This window comes from Pristiophorus japonicus, unplaced genomic scaffold (genome assembly GCF_044704955.1).
Source record: "Pristiophorus japonicus isolate sPriJap1 unplaced genomic scaffold, sPriJap1.hap1 HAP1_SCAFFOLD_592, whole genome shotgun sequence".
Lineage (NCBI taxonomy): Eukaryota > Metazoa > Chordata > Chondrichthyes > Pristiophoridae > Pristiophorus > Pristiophorus japonicus.
This window is the reverse complement of record NW_027254501.1, coordinates 250577-277887: the sequence shown is the minus strand read 5'-3', so window position 1 is coordinate 277887 and position 27311 is coordinate 250577. Positions and strand designations below refer to the sequence as shown.

The 27311-nt window shown below is 51.4% G+C and overlaps 15 non-coding genes across 15 annotated transcripts; 14 read left to right on the top strand and 1 right to left on the bottom strand.

The window, feature by feature from the left end:
- Positions 1 to 1000: 1000 nt before the first annotated feature.
- trnat-agu (transfer RNA threonine (anticodon AGU)) lies at positions 1001 to 1073 on the bottom strand. The gene has a single exon. It is a non-coding gene; the product is annotated as a tRNA-Thr (tRNA).
- Positions 1074 to 2751: 1678 nt separating this feature from the next.
- Positions 2752 to 2824, top strand: trnat-ugu (transfer RNA threonine (anticodon UGU)). Its single transcript has one exon. It is a non-coding gene; the product is annotated as a tRNA-Thr (tRNA).
- Positions 2825 to 6108: 3284 nt separating this feature from the next.
- Positions 6109 to 6186, top strand: trnat-ugu (transfer RNA threonine (anticodon UGU)). The gene has a single exon. It is a non-coding gene; the product is annotated as a tRNA-Thr (tRNA).
- A 726-nt stretch (positions 6187 to 6912) lies between these two features.
- Positions 6913 to 6985, top strand: trnat-ugu (transfer RNA threonine (anticodon UGU)). The gene has a single exon. It is a non-coding gene; the product is annotated as a tRNA-Thr (tRNA).
- Positions 6986 to 7314: 329 nt separating this feature from the next.
- trnat-ggu (transfer RNA threonine (anticodon GGU)) lies at positions 7315 to 7387 on the top strand. Its single transcript has one exon. It is a non-coding gene; the product is annotated as a tRNA-Thr (tRNA).
- Positions 7388 to 8063: 676 nt separating this feature from the next.
- On the top strand, positions 8064 to 8136 carry trnat-cgu (transfer RNA threonine (anticodon CGU)). The gene has a single exon. It is a non-coding gene; the product is annotated as a tRNA-Thr (tRNA).
- A 2878-nt stretch (positions 8137 to 11014) lies between these two features.
- Positions 11015 to 11087, top strand: trnat-ugu (transfer RNA threonine (anticodon UGU)). The gene has a single exon. It is a non-coding gene; the product is annotated as a tRNA-Thr (tRNA).
- A 329-nt stretch (positions 11088 to 11416) lies between these two features.
- trnat-agu (transfer RNA threonine (anticodon AGU)) lies at positions 11417 to 11489 on the top strand. The gene has a single exon. It is a non-coding gene; the product is annotated as a tRNA-Thr (tRNA).
- Positions 11490 to 12142: 653 nt separating this feature from the next.
- trnap-cgg (transfer RNA proline (anticodon CGG)) lies at positions 12143 to 12215 on the top strand. Its single transcript has one exon. It is a non-coding gene; the product is annotated as a tRNA-Pro (tRNA).
- A 2895-nt stretch (positions 12216 to 15110) lies between these two features.
- On the top strand, positions 15111 to 15183 carry trnat-ggu (transfer RNA threonine (anticodon GGU)). The gene has a single exon. It is a non-coding gene; the product is annotated as a tRNA-Thr (tRNA).
- A 1536-nt stretch (positions 15184 to 16719) lies between these two features.
- Positions 16720 to 16792, top strand: trnat-agu (transfer RNA threonine (anticodon AGU)). The gene has a single exon. It is a non-coding gene; the product is annotated as a tRNA-Thr (tRNA).
- Positions 16793 to 19638: 2846 nt separating this feature from the next.
- trnat-ugu (transfer RNA threonine (anticodon UGU)) lies at positions 19639 to 19711 on the top strand. The gene has a single exon. It is a non-coding gene; the product is annotated as a tRNA-Thr (tRNA).
- Positions 19712 to 23357: 3646 nt separating this feature from the next.
- trnat-agu (transfer RNA threonine (anticodon AGU)) lies at positions 23358 to 23430 on the top strand. Its single transcript has one exon. It is a non-coding gene; the product is annotated as a tRNA-Thr (tRNA).
- A 1520-nt stretch (positions 23431 to 24950) lies between these two features.
- Positions 24951 to 25023, top strand: trnat-agu (transfer RNA threonine (anticodon AGU)). Its single transcript has one exon. It is a non-coding gene; the product is annotated as a tRNA-Thr (tRNA).
- Positions 25024 to 25897: 874 nt separating this feature from the next.
- trnat-agu (transfer RNA threonine (anticodon AGU)) lies at positions 25898 to 25970 on the top strand. Its single transcript has one exon. It is a non-coding gene; the product is annotated as a tRNA-Thr (tRNA).
- Positions 25971 to 27311: the final 1341 nt, after the last annotated feature.

Below are 27311 nucleotides of genomic sequence, written 5' to 3'. Positions count from 1 at the left end.
ATAACCTTTGTTAATTGATGGTGAATTTAAATACTGAGCTAATTACAAATAGGCCCAAGTGAGATGTGAGATTTGAACTCACGACTCCCTGGTTTTACTATACCAGTGCTCTCACCCCTGAGCTATGGAGCCACCTGCTTTGGGCAAGACAGCGGAAGGAGCAGGAAAGAGAGAGGAAGGGAAAAGAGAGAGTGGAATGAGTGAGAGAGAGGGGGAAGGAGTGAGAGAGAGTGGGGAAGGGGAGAGAGAGTGGGGGAAGGAGTGAGAGAGGGAAGGGGAGAGAGAGGGAATGAGTGAGAGAGAGAGAGGGGAAGGGGAGAGAGAGGGAATGAGTGAGAGAGAGTGGGAAGGAGTGTGAGAGAGTGGGGAAGGGGAGAGAGAGTGTGGAACGGAGGGAGAGAGGGAAGGGGAGAGAGAGGGAATGAGTGAGAGAGAGAGAGAGGGGAAGGGGAGAGAGATGTGAAGACAAAAGAGCGAGGGAGGAGGCAGGGGCGAGAGAAAGGAAGGGGAGAGAGAGAGAGAAGGGGAAAATCTGAAAAGAAAGGGAAAACAGAGCGAGAGAGGAGAGAGGGATGGGAGGGGAGGAAAGAGAGAGTGAAAAGGCAGAGAGGGAAGGAGCGAGAGGACAGAGAGTAGGTAGTGGAGAGAGGGGGAGGGGAGAGAGAGAGAAGATAAAGGAGGAAGGAGAGAGAGTGGAAGGAGAGGGAGAATGAAAGTAGAGAGGGAAGGGGAGAGAGGGGAAGGAGAGAGAGAGGAAGGAATGAGAGAGGGGGGAAGATTGGGGAAGGGGAGATTGAGGGGGAAGAGGAGAGAGAGAGGGAAGGGGAGATAGGTGAAGAGAGGGGAATGAGTGAGAGACTGGGAAAGCGAGATCATAGGAAGGGGAGAGAGAGGTAAAAAGATGTAAAATGGGGAACAGAGAGAGAAGCCTTTTGTATCACAGTCAGTCTCAGAGGTGTTCAATATTTAGGTGAATTTAAATACTGAGCTAATTTTGAGTAGGCCCCAGTGAGATTTGAACCCACAACCCCTGGTTTACTAGACCAGTGCTCTAACCCCTGAGCTATTGAGCCACCTGCCCTGGGCTGTGGGTCATTCCCCAGTTAATGCTGTGTGTTTGAAGAATGAGGAGGGGTCAGTGAAACACTCAGATTGTGTCTCATCCCCCAGACTCCTGCCTCCGTCTCTTCAATATTCGCTTCTCAACATCGATATATCGGGTCTTTCACGTAGTAAAACATCCCAAGGCAACTCAGTCACACTCTGCCTCAATCTCTCTGTCTCTCTGTCTCTCTCTCTCTCTCTCAATCTCACTCTCTTTCTTTCTGTCTCTCACCATCTAACTCTGTCTCTCGAGGGGGGAAGATAGAGCGGGGGAAGGGGAGAGAGGGAGAAGGGGAGATGGGGGGGGAATGGGAGATGTGGGGAGGGTGCGAGTCTGATGGGAAAGGGGAGAGTAAGAGCAAGGGAAGGAGGGAAAGGGAGGGGAGTGGAGACTGGGGAGGTGAGGGAGAAGGAGAGGGAGGGGAGAGAGAGGAGGGGATAAAATGAAAAGGGAGAGGGGAAGGAGTGAGTGAGAGGGGAAAGAGAGGGGGCAGGGGAGAGAGAGAGGGAGAAGGGAAGCGAGAGAGGGGGAAGAGGAGAGAGAGAGGGTAAGGAGTTTGAAATAGAGGGGAAGGAGAAGGAGAGAGGGAAAGATGTGAGAGAGAGAGGGGAAGGGGAGAGAGGGGAAGGGGAGAGAACGGGAAAGGGAGATGTTGGAGGGGAGAGTCATTGAAAGCAGACATGCAGGTGCAGCAAGCAGTTCGGAATGCAAATGGTACGTTGGCCTTCATTGCAAGAGGGTCTGAGTACAGGAGCAAGGATGTCTTACTCCAGTTATACAGGGCCCTGGTGAGACCGCACCTGGAGTATTGTGTACAGTTTTGGTCTCCTAATCTGAGGAAGGACGTTCTTGCTATTGAGGGAGTGCAGCGAAGGTTCACCAGACTGATTCCCGGGATGGCTGGACTGTCATATGAGGAGAGACTGGATCAACTGGGCCTTTATTCACTGGAGTTTCGAAGGATGAGAGGGGATCTCAGAGAAACATATAAGTTTCTGACTGGACTGGACAAGTTCGATGCGGGAAGAATGTTCCCGATGTTGGGGAAGTCCTGAACCAGGGGACACAATCTTAGGATAAGGGGTAGGCCATTTAGGACTGAGATGAGGAGAAACTTCTTCACTCAGAGAGTTGTTAACCTGTGGAATTCTCTACCACAGAGAGTTGTTGATGCCAGTTCATTGGATATATTCAAGAGGGAGTTAGATATGGCTCTTACGGCTGAAGGGATCAAGGGGTATGGAGAGAAAGCAGGAAAGGGGTACTGAGGTGAATGATCAGCCATGATCACATTGAATGGCGGTGCAGGCTCGAAGGGCCGAATGGCCTACTCCTGCACCTATTTTCTATGTTTCTATGTTTCTATATTGCCCCACCAACTTTCTCTCTCCCCTTCTACTCTCTCTTCCTGCCTGTCACCCTCTTCCCCCTCTCTCTCAGTCCCTTCCGCTCTCTCACCTGTCTCACTCATTCCCCCTCTCTCCCCCCCTCTCCTTCACCTCTCTCTCCCCTTCTCCTCCCTCTCTCTGCCCTCCCCCCTCTCTCTCCCATTCCTCTCTCCCCTTCCCCCTCTCTCACTCCTTCCACTCTCTCTTTTCCCTTCCCCTCCCTTTCCTGCTCCATCCCCTTTTTTTCACTGAATAGGTGGCTCCATAGCTCAGGGGTTAAAGTACTGGTTTTGTAAACCAGGGGTCGTGGGTTCAAATCTCAGTGGGGCCTTTGCATAATTAATTTAGTATTTAAATAACAAGGGTTTTATTTCTAAATAATAAACAACTACGAGACTGATCCTGGTACAACAGGACCCCCTCTCCTGTTCTCGTCTCTCTTGCACTCTCTCTCCTCTTCCAAATCTCTCTCTCCCTTTCCTTTCCATGTCTCTCACTCATTCCTTTCTCCTCTCTCTTTTCCCTTTCCTTTCATATTTTCCCCTTCTTCCTCTCTGTTCCCTTCCCCTGCCTCCTCCCTCTCTCTCTTTCCCTACTTTCTCCCCTTCCCCTCTCTCTCTCGCTCCTTCCCCATCCTCTTCTTAACCTCTCTTTCAACTTCACCCCCCCTCTCTCACTCCTTGCCCTCCCTCTCTCCCCTTCCTGTCCCTCTCTCCCTTTCACCTCTCTCTCTCTCACTCCTTCCACTCTCTCTCCCCTTCCCCTCTCTCTCTCTCCCCTTCCCCCTCTCTCTCACTCCTGCCACTCTCTCTTTTCCCTTCCCCTCTCTTTCCTGCTCCTTCCCCTGTCTTTCCCAGGGCAGTTTGCTCCATAGCTCAGGGGTTAGAGCACTGGTCTAGTAAACCTGGGGTCGTGGGTTTAAATTTCACTGGGGCCTATGCAAATAAGCTCAGTTGTTAAATTCACCGTCAATTAAAAGCAGCTTTAATTGTAAATATTAATCATCTCCGAGACTGACCCTGGAACAACTGGCTCTCATCTCTCTTACACACTCTCTCCGCTTCCAAATCTCTGTCACCCTTCCCCCTCACAACCCATTTGACATCTTTTTACCCCTCCCTCCCTTTCCTGCTATCTCACTTTCCCCATCTCTCACTCATTCCACTCTCCCTCCTTCCCCTTCCCTTGTCACAGCCTCGCTCCTTCCCCCTCTCTCTCCCCTTCCCCCCTCTCTCACTCCTTCATCAGTAGTGGGGAAAATGTTGGAATCAATTATTAAGGATGAAATAGCAGCACATTTGGAAAGCAGTGACAGGATCGGTCCAAGTCAGCATGGATTTATGAAAGGGAAATCATGCTTGACAAATCTTCTGGAATTTTTTGAGGACGTAACTAGCAGAGTGGACAAGGGAGAACCAGTGGATGTGGTGTATTTAGACTTTCAAAAGGCTTTTGACAAGGTCCCACAGAAGAGATTGGTGTGCAAAATCAAAGTACATGGTATTGGGGGTAATGTACTGACGTGGATAGAGAACTGCTTGGCAGACAGGAAGCAGAGAGTCGGGATAAATGGGTCCTTTTCAGAATGGCAGGCAGTGACTAGTGGAGTGCCGCAGGGCTCAGTGCTGGGACCCCAGCTATTTACAATATACATTAACGATTGAGATGAAAGAATTGAGTGTAATATCTCCAAGTTTGCAGATGACACTAAGCTGGGTGGCGGTGTGAGCTGTGAGGAGGACACTATGAGGCTGCAGGGTGACTTGGGCAGGTTAGGTGAGTGGGCAAATGCATGGCAGATGCAGTATAATGTGGATAAATGTGAGGTTATCCAGTTTGGGGGAAAAAACGCAAAGACAGAATATTATCTGAATGGCGGCAGGCTAAGAAAAGGGGGAGGTGCAACGAGACCTGGGTGTCATGGTACATCAGTCATTGAAAGTTGGCATGCAGGTACAGCAGGCGGTGAAGAAGGCAAATGGTATGTTGGCCTTCATGGCTCGGTGATTTGAGTATAGGAGCAGGGAGGTCTTACTGCAGTTGTACAGGGCCTTGGTGAGGCCACACTTGGAATATTGTGTTCAGTTTTGGTCTCCTAATCTGAGGAAGGACATTCTTGCTATTGAGGGAGTGCAGCGAAGGTTCACCAGACTGATTCCCGGGATGGCAGGACTGACATATCAGGAGAGACTGGAGCAACTGGGCCTTTATTCACTGGAGTTTAGAAGGATGAGAGGTGATCTCATAGAAACGTATGAGATTCTGACGGGACGAGACAAGTTAGATGCGATTAGAATGTTCCCGATGTTGGGGAAGTCCAGAACCAGGGGACACAGTCTAAGGATAAGGGGTAAGCCATTTAGGACTGAGATGAGGAGAAACTTCTTCACTCAGAGAGTTGTTAACCTGTGGAATTCCCTGCCACAGAGAGTTGTTGAGGCCAGTTCATTGGATATATTTAAGAAGGAGTTAGATATGGCCCTTACTGCTAAAGGGATGAAGGTGTATGGAGAGAAACCAGGAAAGGGATACTGAGGGAATAATTAGCCATGATCTTTTTGAATGGTGGTGCAGGCTCGAAGGGCCGAATGGCCTACTCCTGCACCTATTGTCTTTGTTTCTATGTTTCTTCCCCCTCCATCTCCCCTCCCCCTCTCTCTCTCTCTCACTCCTTCCCCCTCTATCTCCCCTCCCCCTCTCTCTCCCCTCCCCTTCTCTCTCCCCTCACCCTCTCTCTCCCCTTCCACACTCTCTCTCCCCTTCCCCTCCCTCTCTTTCCCCTCGCCCCCACCTCTCTCCCCTTCCCCTCTCTCTTCCTCCCAGTCTCCACTTCCCTCCCCTCTCTCTAACTCCTTCCCCTCTCTCTCTCTCACCTCTTTCCCCTCTCTCCCCTTCCCTTTCTCCTTTCACTCTCTCCCCATTCCTTACCCTTTCTCTTTTCCCTTCCCCTCTCTTTCCTGCTCCTTCCCCGATCTTTCCCAGAGCAGGTGGTTCAAATCTCATTGGGGCCTACTCAAAATTAAATATTTAAATATCTGACTTTCATTCATTATCCTCTCCCCGACCCACTATCTTCCCTCTTTCTGCCGCATCACTCGCCCACTTTATCTCCTCTCTCTCTCTCTTTTCCCCTTCTCCCTCTCGCTCCTTCCCATTTCTCCTCTTCCTCTCTCTCCCCCATTCCACACACTTGCTCTCCGTCACCTCCCTCTCTTTCCCCACCCCCTTTCTCTCTCCCCTTCCCCTCTCTCTCCCTCCCTGTCTCACCTTCCCCCTCTCTCTCAGTCCCTTCCGCGTTCTCCCCTTTCTCACATTCCCTCTCTCTCCCCTTAAGCTCTCTTTCCCCTTCCCCCGCTCTCTCTCCCTTGCCCCACTTACTTCATCCCAGTCTCCCCTTCCCCCTCTCTTTTGCTCATTCCCCACTCTCTCCCCTTCCGCCTCTCTCTCCCCATCCACTCTCTGTCTACCGGTTCCTTATCCCTCTTTCCCCTCCCCGTTTCTCTCTCTCTCCCCTTCCCCACTCTCTCCCATTCCCCCCCTCTCTCACTGCTTCCACTCTCTCTTTTTCCTTCCCCACTCTTTCATGCTCCTTCTCCTGTCTTTTTCAGAGCAGGTGGCTCCATAGCTCAGGGGTTAGAGCATTGGTCTTGTAAACCAGGGGTCGTGGGTTCAAATCTCACTGGGGCGTACTCAAAATTAGATCAGTATTTAAATTTACTGTCAATTAACAAGTGCTTCAATTATAAATATTAAACAGCTCTGAGATCAACCCTCGAACAACAGGCTCCCCTCTTCTCTCACACTCTCTCTCTCCTTCCAAATCTCTCTCTCCCTTCCCCATCACGACACATTCTACATTTTTTTACCCCTCTCTCCCTTTCCCACGATCTCGCTTTCCCCGTCTCTCACTCATTCCCCCCTCCCTCGCTACACCCTCTCTCCCTCCTCTCTCTCTCTCTTTTCCCTTTTCTTTCAGATCCTCTCCTTCGCCTCTCTCCCCTTCCCATCTCTCCCCTTCTCCTCTCTCTCTCACTCCTTCACCATCACTCCTCTTAACCTCTCTCTCATCTTCCCCACCTCCCTCACTCCTTCGCCTCTCTCCCTCCCTTCCACACTCTCTCTCCCCTTCCCCTCCCACTCTTTCCCCTTCCCCTCTCTCCCCTTCTCCTCTCTCTCTCCCCTTCCTCTCCCAATCTCTCCTCTTCCTCTCCCACACTCTCCCCCTCCCCTCTCACTCACTCACTCCTTCCCCTCTCTCTGACTCCTTCCATTCTCTCTCCCTTTCCCCCACTCTCACTCCTTCCCCACTCTCTCCCCTTCCCCTCTCTCTCCCCTTCCCCCTCTTTCTCACTCCTTGCACTCTCTCTTTTCCCTTTTCCTCTCTTTCCTGCTCCTTCCACTGTATTTTTCTGCACAGGTGGCTCCATAGCTCAGGGGTTAAAGCACTGGTCTTGTAAACCAGGGGTCGTGAGTTCAAATCTCACTGGGGCCAATCAAAATTAACTTAGCATTTAAATTCACTGTCAATTGACAAGGGTGTGGAAGTGTTAGAATATTATAACAGTTCCAAGACCATCCCTGGAACAAAAAGTTCCCTTCTTTTCTTTCCAGCTTCCCCATCATGTCCTGTTGTACATCTTTTTAGATATCTCGCTTTACCCGTCTCTCACTCATTCATAGAAACATCAAAACGAGGAGCAGGAGTCGGCCATTCGGCCCTTCGAGCCTGCACCACCATTCAATATGATCGTTTCACTGACCCCTCCTCATTCTTCAAACACACAGCACTAACTGGGGAATGACCCACAGCCCAGGGCAGGTGGTTCCATAGCTGAGGGGTTAGAGCACTGGTCTGGTAAACCAGGGGTCGTGGGTTCAAATCTCACTGGGGCCTACTCAAAATTAGCTCAGTATTTAAATTCACCGTCAATTAACAAGGGGTTTAATTATAAATATGAAACACCTCTGAGACTGACTGTGATACAAAAGGTTCCCTGTTCTACATCTTTTTCCTGCGATCTCGCTTTCCCCATCTCTCACTCATTCCCCTCTCTTCACCTCTCTCCCCTTCCCCCTCTTCCCCCTCAATCTTCCCCCCTCTCTCTCACTCCTTCCTCTCTCTCCCCTTCCCTCTCTACTTTCGTTCTCTCTCTCCTTCCCCTCTCTCTCGTTCCTCCTCTATCTTCTCTCTCTCTCCCCTCCCCCTCTCTCTACTACCTACTCTCTCCTCTCGCTCCTTCCCTCTCTGCCTTTTCACTCTCTCTTTCCTCCCCTCCCACCCCACCCTCCTCTCTTGCTCTCTTTTCCCTTTCTTTTCAGATTCTCCCCTTCTCCCTCTCTCTCCCCTTCCTTTCTCTCACCCCTGCCTCCTCCCTCGCTCTTTTGCCTTCACATCTCTATCTCCCCTTCCCCTCTCTCTCTCTCTCACTCATTCCCTCTCTGTCCCCTTCCCTCTCTCCCTCCGTTCCCCACTCTCTCACACTCCTTCCCACTCTCTCTCACTCCTTCCAGTCTCTCTTTTCCCTTCCTCTCTCTTTCCTGCTCCTTCCCCTGTCGGTCCTCGAGTAGGTGGCTCCATAGCTCAGGGGTTAGAGCACTGGTCTCGTAAACAAGGTGTCGTGAGTTCAAATCTCACTGGGGCCTCCTCAAAATTAGTTCAGTATTTAAATTTACTGTCAGTTAACAAAGGTTATAAATATTAAACAGCTCTGCAACCGACCCTGGAATAACAAGTTTGCTTCCCCATCACGACCTGTTCTACATCTTTTTCCCGCTATCTCACTTTCCCTGTCTCTCACTCATTCCCCTCTCCCCACTTCCCCCAATCTCGCCTCTCCCTCTCTCCCTCCTCCCTCTCCGCTCCCGTCACTTTTCCTTTTCATTTCAGATTCTCTCCTCTCGTCCCTCTCTCTTTCCCAACTTTCTCCCATTCCCGTCTCTCCCCTTTCCTCACTTTCTCACTCCTTCCCCTCCCTCTCTTTCCCCTTCCCCTCTCTGTATTTTCTTTTCAGATTCTCCCCTTCTCTCTCTCTCACTCCTTCCGCTCTCTCACTCCTTCCCCTCTCTCACCCCTTCCCCCTCTGTCTCCCCTTCCCCTCTCTCCCCTTCCCTCTGTAATTTCATTCTCTCCCCATTCCTTCTCCTCTCTCTCCTTCCTCCTCTATCTTCCCTCTCTCTATCCCCTCCTCCCCTCTCCACTATCCACTCTCTCACCCCCTCTGTCTTTTCACTCTCCCTTTCCCTCTCCCGTCCCCTCTCATTCCTCCCCTCCCCCACCCTCTCTCCCCTTCCCCTCTCCCTTCCTCGCTGTCTTCCCTTCCCCCTCTCTCTCACTCCTTCCACTGACGTGGATAGAGAACTGGTTGGCAGACAGGAAGCAGAGTCGGGAATAAACGGGTCCTTTTCAGAATGGCAGGAGTGCCGCAGGGCTCAGTGCTGGGACCCCAGCTACTTACAATATACATTAATGATTTAGATGAAGGAATTGAGTGTAATATCTCCATGTTTGCAGATGACACTAAACTGGGTGGCGGTGTGAGCTGTGAGGGGGACGCTAAGAGGCTGCAGGGTGACTTGGACAGGTTAGGTGAGTGGGTAAATGCATGGCAGATGCAGTATAATGTGGATAAATGTGAGGTTATCCACACTGGGGGCAAAAACGCAAAGACAGAATATTATCTGAATGGCGGCAGATTAGGAAAAGGGGAGGTGCAACGAGACCTGGGTGTCATGGTTCATCAGTCATTGAAAGTTGGCATACAGGTACAGCAGGTGGTGAAGAAGGGAAATGGTATGTTGGCCTTCATAGCGAGGGGATTTGTGTATAGGAGCAGGGAGGCCTTACTGCAGTTGCACAGGGCCTTGGTGAGGCCTCACCTGGAATATTGTGTTCAGTTTTGGTCTCCTAATCTGAGGAAGGACATTCTTGCTATTGAGGGAGTGCAGCGAAGGTTCACCAGACTGATTCCCGGGATGACTGCACTGACATATGAGGAGAGACTGGATCGACTGAGCCTTCATATATTTGAGTTTAGAAAGATGAGAGTGGATCTCATAGAAACATACAAGATTCTGACGGGACGGGACAGGTTAGATGCGGGTAGATTGTTCACGATGTTGGGGAAGTCCAGAACCAGGGGATACAGTTTTAGGATAAGGGGTAGGCCATTTAGGACCGAGATGAGGAGAAACTCCTTCACTCAGAGAGTTGTTAACCTGTGGAATTCCCTGCCGCAGAGAGTTGTTGAGGTCAGTTCACTGGATATATTCAAGAGGGAGTTAGATATGGCCCTTATGGCTAAAGGGATCAATGGATATCGAAAGAAAGCAGGAAAGGGGTACTGAGGTGAATGTTCAGCCATGATCATATTGAATGGTGGTGCAGGCTCGAAGGGCCGAATGGCCTACTCCTGCACCTATTTTCTATATTTCTATGTTTCTTTCCCCTCTCTCTCCCCTCCCCCTCGCTCGTATTCCTTCTCCCTCTCTCTTCCCTCAAACTCTCTCTCCTCTTCCACACTCTCTCACCCCTTCCCCTCCCTCTCTTTCCCTTCCCCTCTCTCTCTTCCTTTCCCCTCTCTCTTCCTTCCTGTCTACACTTCCCTCCCCTCTCTTTCACTCCTTCCTCTCTCTCTAACTCCTTCCCCTCTCTCACTCTCTCTCCCCTTCCCCCTCTCTCCCCTTCCACTCTCTATCTCCCCTTCCCCCTCTCTCTCCCCTTCCACTCTCGATCTCCCCCTCTTCCCCTCTCTCCCCTTCCCGCTCTAATTTCATTCTCTTCCCTCTCTCTATCCTCTCCCCCACTCTCTCAACCCCTCTGCCCTTTCTCTCTCCCGTCCCCTCTCTTTCCTTCTCTCTCTATCTCCACCCGCACTCTCTCTCCCTTTCCCCTCTCTCTTCCTCACTGTCTCCCCTTCCCCATCTCTCTCACTCCTTCCCCTTTCTCTCCCCTTAAGCTCGATCCCCTCCCCTCTCTCACACACCTTCCCCTCTCTCTCCCCCCCTTCCAAGCTTTCTCTCTGTCCATCCCCTCCCTCCCTCTCCCCTTCCCCCTCTCTCCCGTTCTTTATCTCTCTCCCCTTCCTCCCTCTGTCCCTCTCCCCTCTCTCTCCCCTTCCACTCTCTGTCTCCCCGTCCCTTACCACTCTTTCCCCTCCCCGTCTCTCTCTCCCCTTCCCCCTCTCTGTCACTCCTTCCCCCTCTCTCCCCTTCACTCTTTATTTTCATTCTCTCCCCATTCCTTCCCCTCTCGCCCCTTCCTTCACTATCATCCCTCTCTCTATCCCATCCCCTCTCTCCACTACCCACTCTCTCACACCCTCTGCCTTTTCATTCTCCCTTTCCCTCTCCCGTCCCCTCTCATTCCTCCCCTCCCCCACTCTCTCTCCCCTTCCCCTCTCTCTTCCTCCCTGCACGCCCTTCCCCCGCCTCCCTCTCCTTCCCCTCTCTCTCACTCGTTCCACTCTCTCTTTTCCCTTCCCCTCTCTTTCCTGCTCTTTCCACTGTCTTTAGCTGCACAGGTGGCTCCATAGCTCAGGGGTTAGAGCACTGGTCTTGTAAACCAGGGGTCGTGAGTTCAAATCTCACTGGGGCCAATCAAAATTAACTTAGCATTTAAATTCATTGTCAATTGACAAGGGTGTGGAAGTGTTAGAATATTATAACAGTTCCAAGACCATCCCTGGACCAAAAAGTTCCCTTCTTTTCTTTCCAGCTTCCCCATCATGTCCTGTTGTACATCTTTTTAGTTATCTCACTTTACCCGTCTCTCACTCATTCATAGAAACATCAAAACGAGGAGCAGGAGTCGGCCATTCGGCCCTTCGAGCCTGCACCACCATTCAATATGATCGTTTCACTGACCCCTCCTCATTCTTCAAACACACAGCACTAACTAGTGAATGACCCACAGCCCAGGGCAGGTGGCTCCATAGCTCAGGGGTTAGAGCACTGGTCTAGTAAACCAGGGGTCGTGGGTTCAAATCTCACTTGGGCCTACTCAAAATTAGCTCAGTATTTAAATTCACTGTCAGTTAACAAAGGGTTTAGTTATAAATATTAAACACCTCTGAGACTGACTGTGATACGAAAGGTTCCCTGTTCTACATCTTTTTCCTGCGATCTCGCTTTCCCCATCTCTCACTCATTCCCCTCTCTCCCCTTCCCCCTCTTCTCCCTCAATCGTCACTCCTTCCTCTCTCTCCCCTTCCCTCTCTACTTTCGTTCTCTCTCTCCTTCCCCTCTCTCTTGTTCCTCCTCTATCTTCTCTCTCTCTCCCCTCCCCCTCTCTCTACTACCTACTCTCTCCTCTCGCTCCTTCCCTCTCTGCCTTTTCACTCTCTCTTTCCTCCCCTCCCACCCCACCCTCCTCTCTCGCTCTCTTTTCCCTTTCTTTTCAGATTCTCCCCTTCTCCCTCTCTCTCCCCTTCCTTTCTCTCACCCCTGCCTCCTCCCTCGCTCTTTTGCCTTCACATCTCTATCTCCCCTTCCCCTCTCTCTCTCTCTCACTCATTCCCTCTCTGTCCCCTTCCCTCTCTCCCTCCGTTCCCCACTCTCTCACACTCCTTCCCACTCTCTCTCACTCCTTCCAGTCTCTCTTTTCCCTTCCTTTCTCTTTCCTGCTCCTTCCCCTGTCGGTCCCAGAGTAGGTGGCTCCATAGCTCAGGGGTTAGAGCACTGGTTTCGGAAACCTGGGGTCGTGAGTTCAAATCTCACTGGGGCCTCCTCAAAATTAGTTCAGTATTTAAATTTACTGTCAGTTAACAAAGGTTATAAATATTAAACAGCTCTGCAACCGACCCTGGAATAACAAGTTTGCTTCCCCATCACGACCTGTTCTACATCTTTTTCCCGCTATCTCACTTTCCCTGTCTCTCACTCATTCCCCTCTCCCCCCTTCCCCCAACCTCGCCTCACCCTCTCTCCCTCCTCCCTCTCCGCTCCCGTCACTTTTCCTTTTCATTTCAGATTCTCTCCTCTCGTCCCTCTCTCTTTCCCAACTTTCTCCCATTCCCGTCTCTCCCCTTTCCTCACTTTCTCACTCCTTCCCCTCCCTCTCTTTCCCCTTCCCCTCTCTGTATTTTCTTTTCAGATTCTCCCCTTCTCTCTCTCTCACTCCTTCCCCTCTCTCACTCCTTCCCCTCTCTCACCCCTTCCCCCTCTGTCTCCCCTTCCACTCTCTCTCTCTTCCCCTCTCTCCCCTTCCCTCTGTAATTTCATTCTCTCCCCATTCCTTCTCCTCTCTCTCCTTCCTCCTCTATCTTCCCTCTCTCTATCCCCTCCTCCCCTCTCCACTATCCACTCTCTCACCCCCTCTGTCTTTTCACTCTCCCTTTCCCTCTCCCGTCCCCTCTCATTCCTCCCCTCCCCCACCCTCTCTCCCCTTCCCCTCTCCCTTCCTCGCTGTCTTCCCTTCCCCCTCTCTCTCACTCCTTCCACTGACGTGGATAGAGAACTGGTTGGCAGACAGGAAGCAGAGTCGGGAATAAACGGGTCCTTTTCAGAATGGCAGGAGTGCCGCAGGGCTCAGTGCTGGGACCCCAGCTATTTACAATATACATTAATGATTTAGATGAAGGAATTGAGTGTAATATCTCCATGTTTGCAGATGACACTAAACTGGGTGGCGGTGTGAGCTGTGAGGGGGATGCTAAGAGGCTGCAGGGTGATTTGGACAGGTTAGGTGAGTGGGTAAATGCATGGCAGATGCAGTATAATGTGGATAAATGTGAGGTTATCCACACTGGGGGCAAAAACGCAAAGACAGAATATTATCTGAATGGCGGCAGATTAGGAAAAGGGGAGGTGCAATGAGACCTGGGTGTCATGGTACATCAGTCATTGAAAGTTGGCATACAGGTACAGCAGGTGGTGAAGAAGGCAAATGGTATGTTGGCCTTCATAGCGAGGGGCTTTGAGTATAGGAGCAGGGAGGTCTTACTGCAGTTGTACAGGGCCTTGGTGAGGCCTTACCTGGAATATTGTGTTCAGTTTTGGTCTCCTAATCTGAGGAAGGACATTCTTGCTATTGAGGGAGTGCAGCGAAGGTTCACCAGACTGATTCCCGGGATGACTGCACTGACATATGAGGAGAGACTGGATCGACTGGGCCTTTATATATTTGAGTTTAGAAGGATGAGAGGGGATCTCATAGAAACATACAAGATTCTGACGGGACGGGACAGGTTAGATGCGGGTAGATTGTTCACGATGTTGGGGAAGTCCAGAACCAGGGGATACAGTTTTAGGATAAGGGGTAGGCCATTTAGGACCGAGATGAGGAGAAACTCCTTCACTCAGAGAGTTGTTAACCTGTGGAATTCCCTGCCGCAGAGAGTTGTTGAGGTCAGTTCACTGGATATATTCAAGAGGGAGTTAGATATGGCCCTTACGGCTAAAGGGATCAATGGATATCGAAAGAAAGCAGGAAAGGGGTACTGAGGTGAATGATCAGCCATGATCATATTGAATGGTGGTGCAGGCTCAAAGGGCCGAATAGCCAACTCCTGCACCTATTTTCTATATTTCTATGTTTCTTTCCCCTCTCTCTCCCCTCCCCCTCGCTCTCATTCCTTCTCCCTCTCTCTTCCCTCAAACTCTCTCTCCTCTTCCACACTCTCTCACCCCTTCCCCTCCCTCTCTTTCCCTTCCCCTCTCTCTCTTCCTTTCCCCTCTCTCTTCCTCCCTGTCTACACTTCCCTCCCCTCTCTTTCACTCCTTCCTCTCTCTCTAACTCCTTCCCCTCTCTCACTCTCTCTCCCCTTCCCCCTCTCTCCCCTTCCACTCTCTATCTCCCCTTCCCGCTCTCTCTCCCCTTCCACTCTCGATCTCCCCCTCTTCCCCTCTCTCCCCTTCCCGCTCTAATTTCATTCTCTTCCCTCTCTCTATCCTCTCCCCCACTCTCTCAACCCCTCTGCCCTTTCTCTCTCCCGTCCCCTCTCTTTCCTTTTCTCTCTATCTCCACCCGCACTCTCTCTCCCTTTCCCCTCTCTCTTCCTCACTGTCTCCCCTTCCACATCTCTCTCACTCCTTCCCCTTTCTCTCCCCTTAAGCTCGATCCCCTCCCCTCTCTCACACACCTTCCCCTCTCTCTCCCCCCCTTCCAAGCTTTCTCTCTGTCCATCCCCTCCCTCTCTTTCCCCTTCCCCCTCTCTCCCGTTCTTTATCTCTCTCCCCTTCCTCCCTCTGTCCCTCTCCCCCTCTCTCTCCCCTTCCACTCTCTGTCTCCCCGTCCCTTACCACTCTTTCCCCTCCCCGTCTCTCTCTCCCCTTCCCCCTCTCTGTCACTCCTTCCCCCTCTCTCCCCTTCACTCTTTATTTTCATTCTCTCCCCATTCCTTCCCCTCTCGCTCCTTCCTTCACTATCATCCCTCTCTCTATCCCATCCCCTCTCTCCACTACCCACTCTCTCACACCCTCTGCCTTTTCATTCTCCCTTTCCCTCTCCCGTCCCCTCTCATTCCTCCCCTCCCCCACTCTCTCTCCCCTTCCCCTCTCTCTTCCTCCCTGCACGCCCTTCCCCCGCCTCCCTCTCCTTCCCCTCTCTCTCACTCGTTCCACTCTCTCTTTTCCCTTCCCCTCTCTTTCCTGCTCCTTCCCCTGTCTTTCCCCGAGCAGGTGGCTCCATAGCTCAAGGGTTAGAGTTTTGGCCTGGTAAACCAGGTGTCGTGAGTTCAAATCTCACTGGGGCCGACTCAAAATTCGCTCCGTATTTAATTTCACCGTTAATTGACAAGAGCTTTAATTGTAAATATTAAACACCTCTGAGACCACCCCTGGAACAACAGAGTCCCCTCACACTTGACTCTCTCTCCACTTCCAAATCACTCTATCCCCTCTCTCCTTTCTTTTCAGATTCTCCCCATCTCCCTCTCTCTCCCCTGCCTCCTCTCTCGTCCCTTCCCTATTCTCTCTCGCTCCTTCCACACTCTTTCTCCCACTCTCTCACTCCTTCCCCATTCTCTCCCTTTCCCCCTCTCTCTCACCCCTTCCACTCTCTCTTCTCCCTTCTCCTCTCTTTCCTGCTCCTTCCCCTGTCTTTTCCAGTTCAGGTGGCTCCATAGCTCAGTAGTTAGCGTATTGGTCTTGCAAACCAGGGGTCATGGGTTCAAATCTGACTGGGACCTGCTCAAAATTAACTCAGTATTTAAATTCACCGTCAATTAACAAGTGCTTTATAAATATTATAATATTAAACAGTTCTAAGACCAACCCTGAAACAAAAGGATCTCGTCTTTCCGCCTTCCCCATCACGTCCTGTTGTACATCTTTTTAGGTAAAGAGACCACAACTGTACACAATAGGTCTCACCAAGGCCCTGTATAACTGGAGTAAGACATCCTTGCTCCTGTACTCAAACCCTCTTGCAATGAAGGCCAACGTACCATTTGCCTTCCTAACTGTTTGTTGCACCGGCATGGCTGCTTTCAATGACTCTCCCCTCCAACTCTCTCCCCTTCCCCTCTCTCCCCTCACCCTCTCTCCCCCTCCCCTCTCTCTCTCACTCCTTACCCCTCTCCCCATAACCTCTCTTTCCCCTTTCCCCCCTCTCTCTCCCCTGCCCCTCTTTCTTCCTCTCTCTCTTTCCCCTTCCCCTCTCTCCTTCTCCGTCCCCTGTATTTCCAACTCCTTACCCTCTCTCTCTCCTCTTCCCCCTCTCTCGCTTCCCTTCTCCCTGTCTCTCTCCGTATTCTTCTCTCTCTCCCCTTCCCCTCTCGCTCACTCCTTTCCCTCTTCCTTTTCATTTTCTCCCCTCCTCTCTCTCGCCTCCCTCTCCTTCCCCCTCGCCTCCCCTGTCTCCACTCCCCTCCCTCATCCCTTTCCCTCTTTCCCTCGCTCTCGCTCTCCCCTTTCCCATCAGACTCTCCCCCTCCCCACCTCTCCCATTTACCCCTCTCTCTCCCCTTCCCCTCTCTCCCCTTCCCCCGCTCTACCTTCCCCCCCTTGAGAGACAGAGTGTGAAGGTGAGAGACAGAAAGAAAGAGAGAGAGAGAGAGTGAGAGAGACAGTGAGATAGAGAGAAAGAGAGATTGAAGCAGAGTGTGACTGAGTTGCCTTGGGATGTTTTACGACGTGAAAGACCCGATATATCGATGTTGAGAGACGAATATTGAAGAGACGGAGGCAGGAGTCTGGGGGATGAGACACAATCTGAGTGTTTCACTGACCCCTCCTCATTCTTCAAACACACAGCACTAACTGGGGAATGACCCACAACCCAAGAAAGGTGGCTCCATAGCTCAGGGGTTAGAGCACTGGTCTAGTAAACCTGGGGTCGAGGGTTCAAATCTCACTGGGGCCTACTCAACATTAGCTCAATATTTCAATTCATAACAGCCTTTATCATAAATATTGAACAGCTCTGAGAATGACTGTAAAACAGCAGATTCTTATCTCTCTTGCACTCTCTCCCTTCGCCATCACGACCCGTTCAACATCTTTTTCCCGCGATCTTGCTTTCCCCGTCTCTCACTCATTCCCCTCTCCCCTCCCTCGCCACACCCTCTCTCCTTCCCCCTCTCTCCCCTTCCCCTCTCTCTCACTCCCTCCCCCTCTCTCTCTCCTTCCACACACTCTCACCCCTTCCTCTCTTTCCCTTCCCCCCTTTCTCTCATTCCTTCCCTCTCTTGCTTTCCCCTTCCCCTCTCTCTCTCTCACCTATATCCCCTCTCTCCCCTTCCCTCTCGACTTTTATTCTCTCCGCACTCCTTCCCCTTTCTCTCCTCACTCCTCTATCTTCCCTCTCTCCCCTCCCCCTCTCTCCGCTACCCACTCTCTTCCCCCCTCTCTCCCCTTCCCCCTCTGGCTTTTCACTCTCGCTCTTCCCTCCCGTCCTGTCTCTTTCCTCCCCTCTCTTCATCCTCTCTCTCTCTCTTTTCCCTTTCTTTTTAGATTCTCGCCTTCCCATCTCTCTCCACTTCCCCTCTCTCTCCCTCCATTCCCCCCTCTCCCTCCCCTTCCTCTCCCTCTCTTTCCCCTTCCCTCCTCTCTCCCCTTCCCCCTCTCTCTCACTCCTTCCACTCTCTCTTTTCCCTTCCCCTCTCTTTCCTGCTCCTTCCCCTGTTTCTCCTGAAGTTGGTGGCTCCATAGCTCAGGGTTTAGAGCACTGGTCTAGTAAACCACAGGTCGTGCGTTCAAATCTCACTGTGGGCCTATTCAAAATTAACTTAGTATTTAATGTCATTGTTAATTAACAAGGGTTTCAATTATAAATATTAAACAGCTCCCAGATCAAACTTGGAACAACAAGCTCCCCTCTACTCTACTCGTCTCTCTTACACTTTCTCTCTCCCTTCCCCATCACAACCTGTTCTACATCTTTTTACCCCTCTCTCCCTTTCCCACTATCTCGCTTTCCCCATCTCTCACTCATTCCCCTCTCCCCCCGACCCCCTCCCTCGCCTTCCCCTCTCTCTCCCTTTCCCCTCTCTCTCCCCTTCTCCACTCTCTCTCTCCCCTCTCTCACTCCTTCCACTCTGTCTTTTCCCTTCCCCTCTCTTTCCTGCTCCTTCCCCTGTCTTTCCCAGAGCAGGTGGCTCCATAGCTCAGGGGTTAGAGCACTGGCCTAGTAAACCAGGGGTTGTGGGTTTAAATCTCACTTGGGTCTTCTCATAGTTAATTTTCCGGCATTGTATTCCTTAGCCCATTTGCTTAACCTATCTAAATCTCTTTGCAGCCTCTCTGTGTCCTCTGCACAACCCGCTTTCCCACTAATCTTTGTGTCATCTGCAAATTTTGTTACACTACACTCTGTCCCCTCTTCCAGGTCATCGATGTATATTGTAAACAGTTGTGGTCCCAGCACCGATCCCTGTGGCACACCACTAACCACCGATTTCCAACCCGAAAAGGACCCATTTATCCCGACTCTCTGCTTTCTGTTCGCCAGCCAATTCTCTATCCATGCTAATACATTTCCTCTGACTCCGCGTACCTCTATCTTCTGCAGTAACCTTTTGTGTGGCACCTTATCGAATGCCTTTTGGAAATCTAAATACACCACATCCATCGGTACACCTCTATCCACCATGCTTGTTATATCCTCAAAGAATTCCAGTAAATTAGTTAAACATGATTTCCCCTTCATGAATCCATGCTGCATCTGCTTGATTGCACTATTCCTATCTAGATGTCCCGCTATTTCTTCCTTAATGATAGTTTCAAGCATTTTCCCCAGTACAGATGTTAAACTAACCGGCCTTTTGTTACCTGCCTTTTGTCTGCCCCCTTTTTTAAACAGAGGCGTTACAAATGCTGCTTTCCAATCCGCTGGTACCTCCCCAGAGTCCACTCTCTCTTTTCCCTTCCCCTCTCTTTCCTGCTCCTTCCCCTGTTGCTTTTAGTGTAGGTGGCTCCATAGGTCATGGGTTAAAGTACTGGTTTTGTAAACCAAAGGTCATGAGTTCAAATCTCACTGGGGCCTTTCGATAATTAATTTAATATTCAAATTCCCATCTCTTAATTCATTATTGCCTCTTCACTCCCCCACCCCCTGCTGGCTGTATCGTTCTTTTCAGATTCTCTCCTTCCCCCTCTCTCTCCCCTTCCACTCTCTATCTCCCCTTCCCACTCTCTCGCCCCTCCCCCTCTCTCTCCCCTTTCCACTCTCGATCTCCCCTTCCCCCTCTCTCTCCCCTTCCACTCTCTATCTCCGCTTCCCTCTCTCTCGCCCCTCCCCCCCCTCTCTCCCCTTTCGACTCTCTATCTCCCCTTCCCACTCTCGATCTCCCCTTCCCCCTCTCTCTCCCCTTCCACTCTCTATCTCCCCTTCCCTCTCTCTCTCCCCTTCGACACTCTATTTCCCTTCCCCCTCTCTCTATCTCCCCTTCCCCCTCTCTCTCCCCTTTCCACTCTCTCTCCCCTTGCCCCCCATCTCTGCCTTCCCTTCCTTCTCTAATTTCATTCTCTCCCCTCTCCTTCCTCCTCTATCTTCCCTCTCTCTATCCACTCCCCCACTCTCTCAACCCCTCTGCCCTTTCCCTCTCCCAGCCCCTCTCTTTCCTTCCCTCCCCACCTCCACTTTTTCTCCCTTTCCCCTCTCTTTTCCTCGCTGTCTCCCCTTCCCCCTCTCTCTCTCACTCCTTCCACTCTCTCTTTTCCCTTTCCCTCTCTTTTCCTGCTCCTTCCCCTGTCTTTCCCAGAGCAGGTGGCTCCATAGCTCAGGGGTTAGAGCACTGGTCTTGTAAACCAGGGGTCGTGGGTTCAAATCTCACTGGGGCCTATTCAAAGTTAGTTTAGTATTTAAATACTTGTCTTTCATTTATTATCCACTATCTTCCATCTTTCTGCCGCATCACTTTCCCACTCCATCTCCTGTCTCTCTCTTTTGCCATTCATTTCCCTTTCTCCATCTCTCTCCTTCCCATTTCTCCTCTTCCCTTCTCTTCCCCATTCCACACTCTCTCTGTCCCTTCCCTCTCTTTCCCCACCCCCTTTCTCTCTCCTCTTTCTCCCGATCTCCTCTTCCCCCTCTCTCTTTCCCCTTCCCCTCTCTTTCTGACTCATTCCCCTCTCTCTCCCTCACTTCCACTATCTCATTCCCCTTATCCTAGATCTCTTTCCCCTCCCCCTTCTCTCTCTCCACTTCCCCTCTCTCTTCCTCCCTGTCTCTCCTTCCCCCCCTTTCTCACTCCTTCCCCTCACTCTCTCCCCTTCCCGCTATCTCACTTTCCCCGTACGTCACTCATTCCCCTCGCCCTCCATCCCCTCCACATCTCCCTCTCTCTCTCCCCTTCCCACCACTCTCTCTCCGCCCTCTCTCCCCTTCCCCCTCTGCCTTTTCACTCTCCCTCTTCCCTCCCCTCCCCCTCTTTCTCCTCTCTCTCTCTCTCTTTACTCTTTCTTTTCGGATTCTCCCCTTCTCCCTCTCTCTCACCCCTTCCACTCTCTCTTTTCCCTTCCCCTCTCTTTCCTGCTCCTTCCCCTGTCGTTCTTAACGCAGGTGGTTCCATAGCTCAGGGGTTAGAGCACTGATCTAGTCAAACCAGGGGTCGTAGATTCAAATTTCACTGGGGCCTACTCAAAATTAGCTCAGTATTTAAATTGACTGTCAATTAACAAGGGGTTTAATTATAAATATTAAACAGATCCAAGACCGACCCTGGAACAACAGGGCCCTCTCTCTCCCTTCCCTATTCTGCATCTTTTTCCTCACCCTCGCTCCATCCTCTCTCTCTCTCTTTTCCCTTTCCTTTCAGATCCTCCCCTTCGCCTCTCCCCGCTTCCCTTCTCTGTCCCCTGCCTCATCCCTCTCTCCCCTTCCCTTCTCTGTCCCCTGCCTCATCCCTCTCTCCCCTTCCCGTCTCTGTCCCCTGCCTCATCCCTCTCTCCCCTTCCCTTCTCTGTCCCCTGCCTCATCCCTCTCTCCCCTTCGCCTCTCTCTCAGTCCTCTTAACCTCTCTTTCACTTTCCCCACCTCCCTCACTCCTTCACCTCTCTTGGTCTCTTCCACACTCTCTCTCCCCTTCACCTCCCTCTCTTTCCCCTTCCACTCTCTCCCCTTCCATTTCTTACTCTCCCCTTCCATTCTCACCCATTATCCTCTCTCCCTCTCCCCTTCCCTCTCTCCCCTTCCCCTCGCTCTCTCTCTCTCCCCTTCACCTCTCTCTCTCTCCCCTTCTCCCTCTCTCTCCCCTTCCCCTCTCTCTCTCTAGTCCCTTCCTCTCTCTCTCTCTCTCTCTCTCTCTCTCTCTCCCATTCCCCTCTCTCTCTTTCCCCTTCCCCCTCACTCTCTCTCTCCTTTCCCTCCCTCTCTTTCCCCTTCCCTCTCCCTCTCCCTCTCCTCCCTCTTTCTCCCCTTCCCCTCTCTCTCCCCTTCCCCTCTCTCTCTCTCCTTCCCCTCTCTCTCTCTCCCCTCCCCCTCTCTCTTCCTCCCTGTTTCCACTTCCCTCCCCTCTCTTTCACTCCTTCCTCTCTCTCTCTCTCTCACCTCGTTCCCCTTTCTCCCATTCCCTTTCTACTTTCACTCTCTCCCAACTCCTTCCCCTCTCTCTCCTTCCTCCTCTATCTTCCCTCTCTCTCCTGTTCCCACTCTCCACTACCCACTCTTCCCAATCTTTCTCCCCTTCCCCTCTCTCTCACTCCTTCCACGCTCTCTTTTCCCTTCCCGTCTCTTTCCTGCTCCTTCCCCTGTCTCTTCCAACTGCAGGTGGCTCCATAGCTCCGGGGTTAGAACACTGGTCTAGTAAACCAGGGGTCGTGGGTTCAAATCTTACATTGACCTACTCAGAATTTAAGTTAACAAGGGCTTTAATTATAAATATTAAACAATTGAGACCAACCCTGGAACAACAAGCTCTTCTCTCCTCTTCTCTTCTCTCTGACACTCTCTCTCCCTTCTCCATGAAGACACATTCTACATCTTTTTTCCTGCTATTTCGCTTTCCCCGTCTCTCACTGATTCCCCTCTCCCCCTTCCCCCTCCCTCACCTCTCTCTCTCCCCTTCCCCTCTCTCTCACTCCTTCTCCCTCTTTCTCTCTTTCTACACTCTCTCTCCCCTTCCTCTCTTTCCATTTCCCCCTTTCTCTCACTCCTTCCCTCTCTCGCTTTCCCCTTCCCCCCTCTCTCTCACCTATTTCCCCTCTCGCCCTTTCATTCTCTCCACACTCCTTCCTCCTCTATCTTCCCTCTCTCCGCTATCCACTCTCTTCCCCCTCTCTCCCCTTCCCCCTCTGCTTTTTCACTCTCCCTCTTCCCTCCCCTCCTGTCTCTTTCCTCCCCTCTCTTCCTCCTCTCTCTCTCTCTTTTCCCTTTCTTTTTAGATTCTCCCCTTCCCCTCCCTCTCTCTCCCTCCATTCCACCCTCTCTCTCCCGTTCGTCTTCCCCTCTTTCCTCTTCCGTCCCCTCTCCCCTTCCCTCTCTCTCTCACTCCTTCCACTCTCTCTTTTCCCTTCCCCTCTCTTTCCTGCTCCTTCCCCTGTTTTTCCCAGAGCAGGTGGCTCCATAGCTCAGGGGTTAGAGCACCCGTCTCTCATTCATTATCCTCTCCCTCACTCACTCTCTTCTGCCTCTGCCTCTTCATTCACTCACTCACTCCCTCTCTGCTCCCCTCCCTCCTCTCTCGTTTCCCTTTCATTTCAGATTCTCCCCTTCTCCCTCTCTCTATTCTTCCCCTTTCTCTCTCCCCTGCCTCCTCCCTCACTCTCTTTCCCAACTTTTTCCCATTCCCGTCTCTCCCCTTCCCCCACTCTCTCTCACTCCTTCTACATCACTCCTCTTAATCTCTCTTTCACCTTCCCCAACTCCCTTCCCCACTCTCTCGCCTTCCCCTACCTCTCTTTCCCCCTCTCCCTCTCTCTCCCCTCCCTTTCTCTCTCCCCTGCCCCCTCCATGCTCTCCTGCCCCTCTCGCACACTCCTTCCGCGATCTCTTTTCCCTTCCCCTCTCTTTCCTGCTCCTTCCCCTGTCTTTCTCAGAGCAGGTGACTCCATAGCTCAGGGGTTAGAGCACTGGTCTAGTAAACCACGGGTTGTGGGTTTAAATCTCACTGGGGCCTACTCAAAATTAGCTCAGTATTCTAATACATGTCTCTCATTCATTATCCTGACCCCTACCCACTATCTTCTCCCTTTCTGCTGCAGAACTCTCTCTCTCTATCCCCAGTCTCTTCACTTCTCATTCCGTTTCTGTTTTCCTTCTCTCTCTCTATCCCCTCCCCCCTCTCACCGCTACCCACTCTCTCACCCCCTCTGCCTTTTCACTCTCCCGTCCCCTCTCTTTCCTCCCCTCCCTCCCCTCCCCCACTCTCTCTCCTTATCCCCTCTCTCTTCCCCCCGTCCGCCCTTCCCCCCCTCTCTCACTCCTTCCACTCACTATTTTCCCTTCCCCTCTCTTTCCTGCCCCTTTTCCAGTCTTTCCCAAAACAGGTGGCTCCATAGCTCAGGGGTTAGAGCACTGGTCTAGTAAACCAGGGGTCGTGGGTTCAAATCTCACTGGGGCCAACTCAAAATTAGCTCAGTATTTAAATTGACCAGGGCTTTAATTATAAATATTAAACAGCTCCGAGACCGACCCTGGAATAACAGGTTCCTCTCACACACTGCACCCCCACCCCCCCTGTCTCTCTTGCACTTTCTCTCCACTTGGAAATCTCTCTCTCCCTTCCCCATCATGGCCTGTTCTACATCTTTTTACTCCTCTATCCCTTTCCCACAATCTTGCTTTCCTCATCTCTCACTCTGTTGTGTATCTGTAAAGCATGCACTCCCATGATCCGCCACCAGGGAGCTCATCCCCTGAAGTCCCAAGGGATCCCAGCATCGAAGGGCCGAATGGCCTACTCCTGCACCTATTTTCTATATTTCTATGTTTCAATGTTTCTTCCCCCTCTCTCTCCCCTCCCCCTCTCTCTCACTCCTTCCCTCTCTCTCTCTCCCCTGCCCGTCTTTCGCCCTCCCTGTCTCCCCTTTCCCCTCTCTCTCTCCCCTCCCCCTCTCTTTCCGACTCTTTCCCCTCTCTCTCCCTCACTTCCACTATCTCATTCCCCTTATCCTAGATCTCTTTCCCCTCCCCCTTCTCTCTCTCCAGTTCCCCTCTCTCTTTTTCCCTGTCTCTCTGTCATATATGTAACCTCCATGTAACACCACTGCAATACTGACGGGACTGGGCAGGTTAGATGTGGGAAGAATGTTCCCGATGTTGGGGAAGTCCAGAACCAGGGGACACAGTCTAAGGATAAGGGGTAGGCCATTTAGGACTGAGATGAGGAGAAACTTCTTCACTCAGAGAGTTGTTAACCTGTGGAATTCACTGCCGCAGAGAGTTGTTGATGCCAGTTCATTGGATATATTCAAGAGGGAGTTAGATATGCTAAGGGAATCAAGGGGGATGGAGAGAAAGCAGGAAAGGGGTACTGAGGTGAATGATCAGCCATGATCTTATTGAATGGTGGTGCAGGCTCGAAGGGCCGAATGGCCTACTCCTGCACCTATTTTCTATATTTCTATGTTTCAATGTTTCTTCCCCCTCTCTCTCCCCTCCCCCTCTCTCTCACTCCTTCCCCCTCTCTCTCCCCTCACCCTCTCTCTCCCCTCACACTCTCTCTTCCTCCCTGTCTCCACTTCCCTCCCCTCTCTCCCCTTCCTCTCTCTCTAACTCCTTCCCCTCTCTCTCTCACCTCTTTCCCCTCGCTCCCCTTCCCTTTCTACCTTCACTCTCTCCCCATTCCTTCCCCTCTCTCTCCTTCCTCCTCTATCTTCCCTCTCTCTCCTGTCCCCACTCTCCACTCCCCACTCTCTCCACCCTCTCTTCCCTTCCCCTTCTGCCTTTTCACTCTCCCTTTCCCTCTCCCTCTTCCCTCCCCTCCCCTCTCCCGCTCTCTTTTCCCTTTCTGTTTACATTCTCCCCTTCTCGCTCTCCCGTTCCCCTCTCTCTCCCCTTCCCCTCTCTCTCCCTCCTTCCACTCTCACTTTTCCCTTCCCCTCTCTTTCCTGCTCCTTCCCCGGTTTGTCCCAGCACAGGTGGCTTCATAGCTCAGGGGTTAGAGCACTGGTCCAGTAAACCAGGGTTTGTGAGTTCAACTCTCACTGGGGCCTACTGAAAATTAGTTTAGTATTTAAATTCACCGTCAATTAACAAGGGCTTTAATTATAAATATTAAACAGCTCCGAGACCAACCCTGGAACAACAGGCTCCACTCTCATCTTCTCATCTCTCGATCCTTTCCCCATCACGACCCGTTCTACATCTTTTTACTCCTCTATCCCTTTCCCACTATCTCGCTTTCCTCATCTCTCACTCTGTTGTGTATCTGTAAAACTTGCTCTCCCATGTTCCGCCACCAGGGAGCTCATCCCCTGAAGTCCCAAGGGATACCATTGGGAGCACTGTATATAAGCCACCCCTAAGGCCTGTTCCTCACTCTGGAGAGTCTTAATAAAGACTGAGGTCACTGTTACTGTAACCTCCCTGTGTGCAGTCTCATCTGTGTTAGGAACACAATACACTCATTCCCCTCTCTGTCACTCCATCCTCTCCCCCCTCTCTCTGTCTCCCCTCCCCCTCTTTCCACTACCCACTCTCACCCCCTCTCTTCCCTTCCCACTCCGCCTTCTCCCTCTCCCTTTCCCTCTCCCTCTTACCTCCCTGCCCCCCTCTTCCTCCTCTCTCTCTTTACCCTTTCTTTTCGGATTCTCCCCTTCTCCCTCTCTCTCCCCTTCCTTTCTCTCTCCCCTGCCCCTCCCTCTCTCTCCTGACTGTCTCTCCCCTTCCCCACTCTTGCTCTCCCCTTCCCCTCTCTCTCCCCATCACCTTTCTCTCTCACTCATTCGCCTATTTCCCTTCCCACCTCTCTCTCTCTCCCCTTCCCATCTCTCTCTCTCCCCTTCCCCCTCGCTCTCACTCATTCCACTCTCTCTTTTCCATTCCCCTCTCTTTCCTGCTCCTTCCCCTGTCTTTCTTAGAGCAGATGGCTCCATAGCTCAGGGGTTGGAGCACTGGTCTAGTAAACCAGGGGTCGTGGGTTCAAATCTCACTGGGGCCTACTCAAAATTATTTAAATATCTGTCTCTCATTCACTATCCTCTCACTACACCACTCTGTGTGAAATTAGTCTCATGCTCCATTTCCTGACTCTCTTGCTGTCACCCCTCATTCCTCCGCCCATTCCACAATCCCTCTCTTTCGCTTTGACTGGTTAGACTGACATCAGTAGTGGGGAAAATGTTGGAATGAACCATTAAGATTGAAATAGCAGTGCATTCGGAAAGCAGTTACAGGATCGGTCCAAGTCAGCATGGATTTATGAAAGGAAAATTATGCTTGAAAGGGAAATCATGCTTGATGAATCTTCTGGAATTTTTTGAGGATGTAACGAGTAGAGTGGACAAGGGAGAACCAGTGGATGTGGTGTATTTGGACTTTCAAAAGGCTTTTGACAAGGTCCCACACAAGAGATTGGTGTGCAAAATTAAAGCACATGGTATTGGGGGTAATGTACTGACGTGGATAGAGAACTGGTTGGCAGACAGGAAGCAGAGAGTCGGGATAAACGGGTCCTTTTCAGAATGGCAGGCAGTGACTAGTGGAGTGCCGCAGGGCTCAGTGCTGGGACTGCAGCTCTTTACAATATACATTACGATTTAGATGAAGGGATTGAGTGTAATATCTCCAAGTTTGCAGATGACACTAAACTGGCTGGCGGTGTGAGCTGTGAGGAGGATGCTATGAGGCTGCAGGATGACTCAAAATTAGCTCAGTATTTAAATTGACCGTCAATTAACAAGGGATTTAATTATAAGTATTAAACAGCTCCGAGACTTACCCTGGAACAACAGGCTACACTCTCTCTCCATTTCCAAATCTCTCTCTTTCTTCCCCAGTTCTGCATCTTTTTACCCCTCTCTCCCTTTCCCGCGATCTCTCTTTCCACGTCTCTCACTCATTCCCCTCTCCCCCCTTCCCCCTCCCTTGCCTCACCCTCCCTCCCTCCTCCCTCTCTGCTCCCCTCCCTCCTCTCTCTTTTCCCTTTCATTTCAGATTCTCCCCTTCTCCCTCTCTCTACCCTTCCCCTTTCTCTCTCCCCTGCCTCCTCCCTCACTCTCTTTCCCAACTTTCTCCCATTCCCATCCCTCCCCTTCCCCCCACCCCTCTCTCTCACTACTTCCCCATCACTCATCTTCACCTCTCTTTCACCTTGCTCAACTCCCTTCCCCATTGTCATGTATCTTACATTATTATATATAACTGTATCCTAACATACTATATATGACTAAAATAAGACATGACCTGTAACCACCAGCATACCTTACCACCAGGGGTGCACTTGCAAGGGACAGGTATACAAGGACAGGTCTCAGGCAAGTGCAGCATTCCAGAGCTGTGA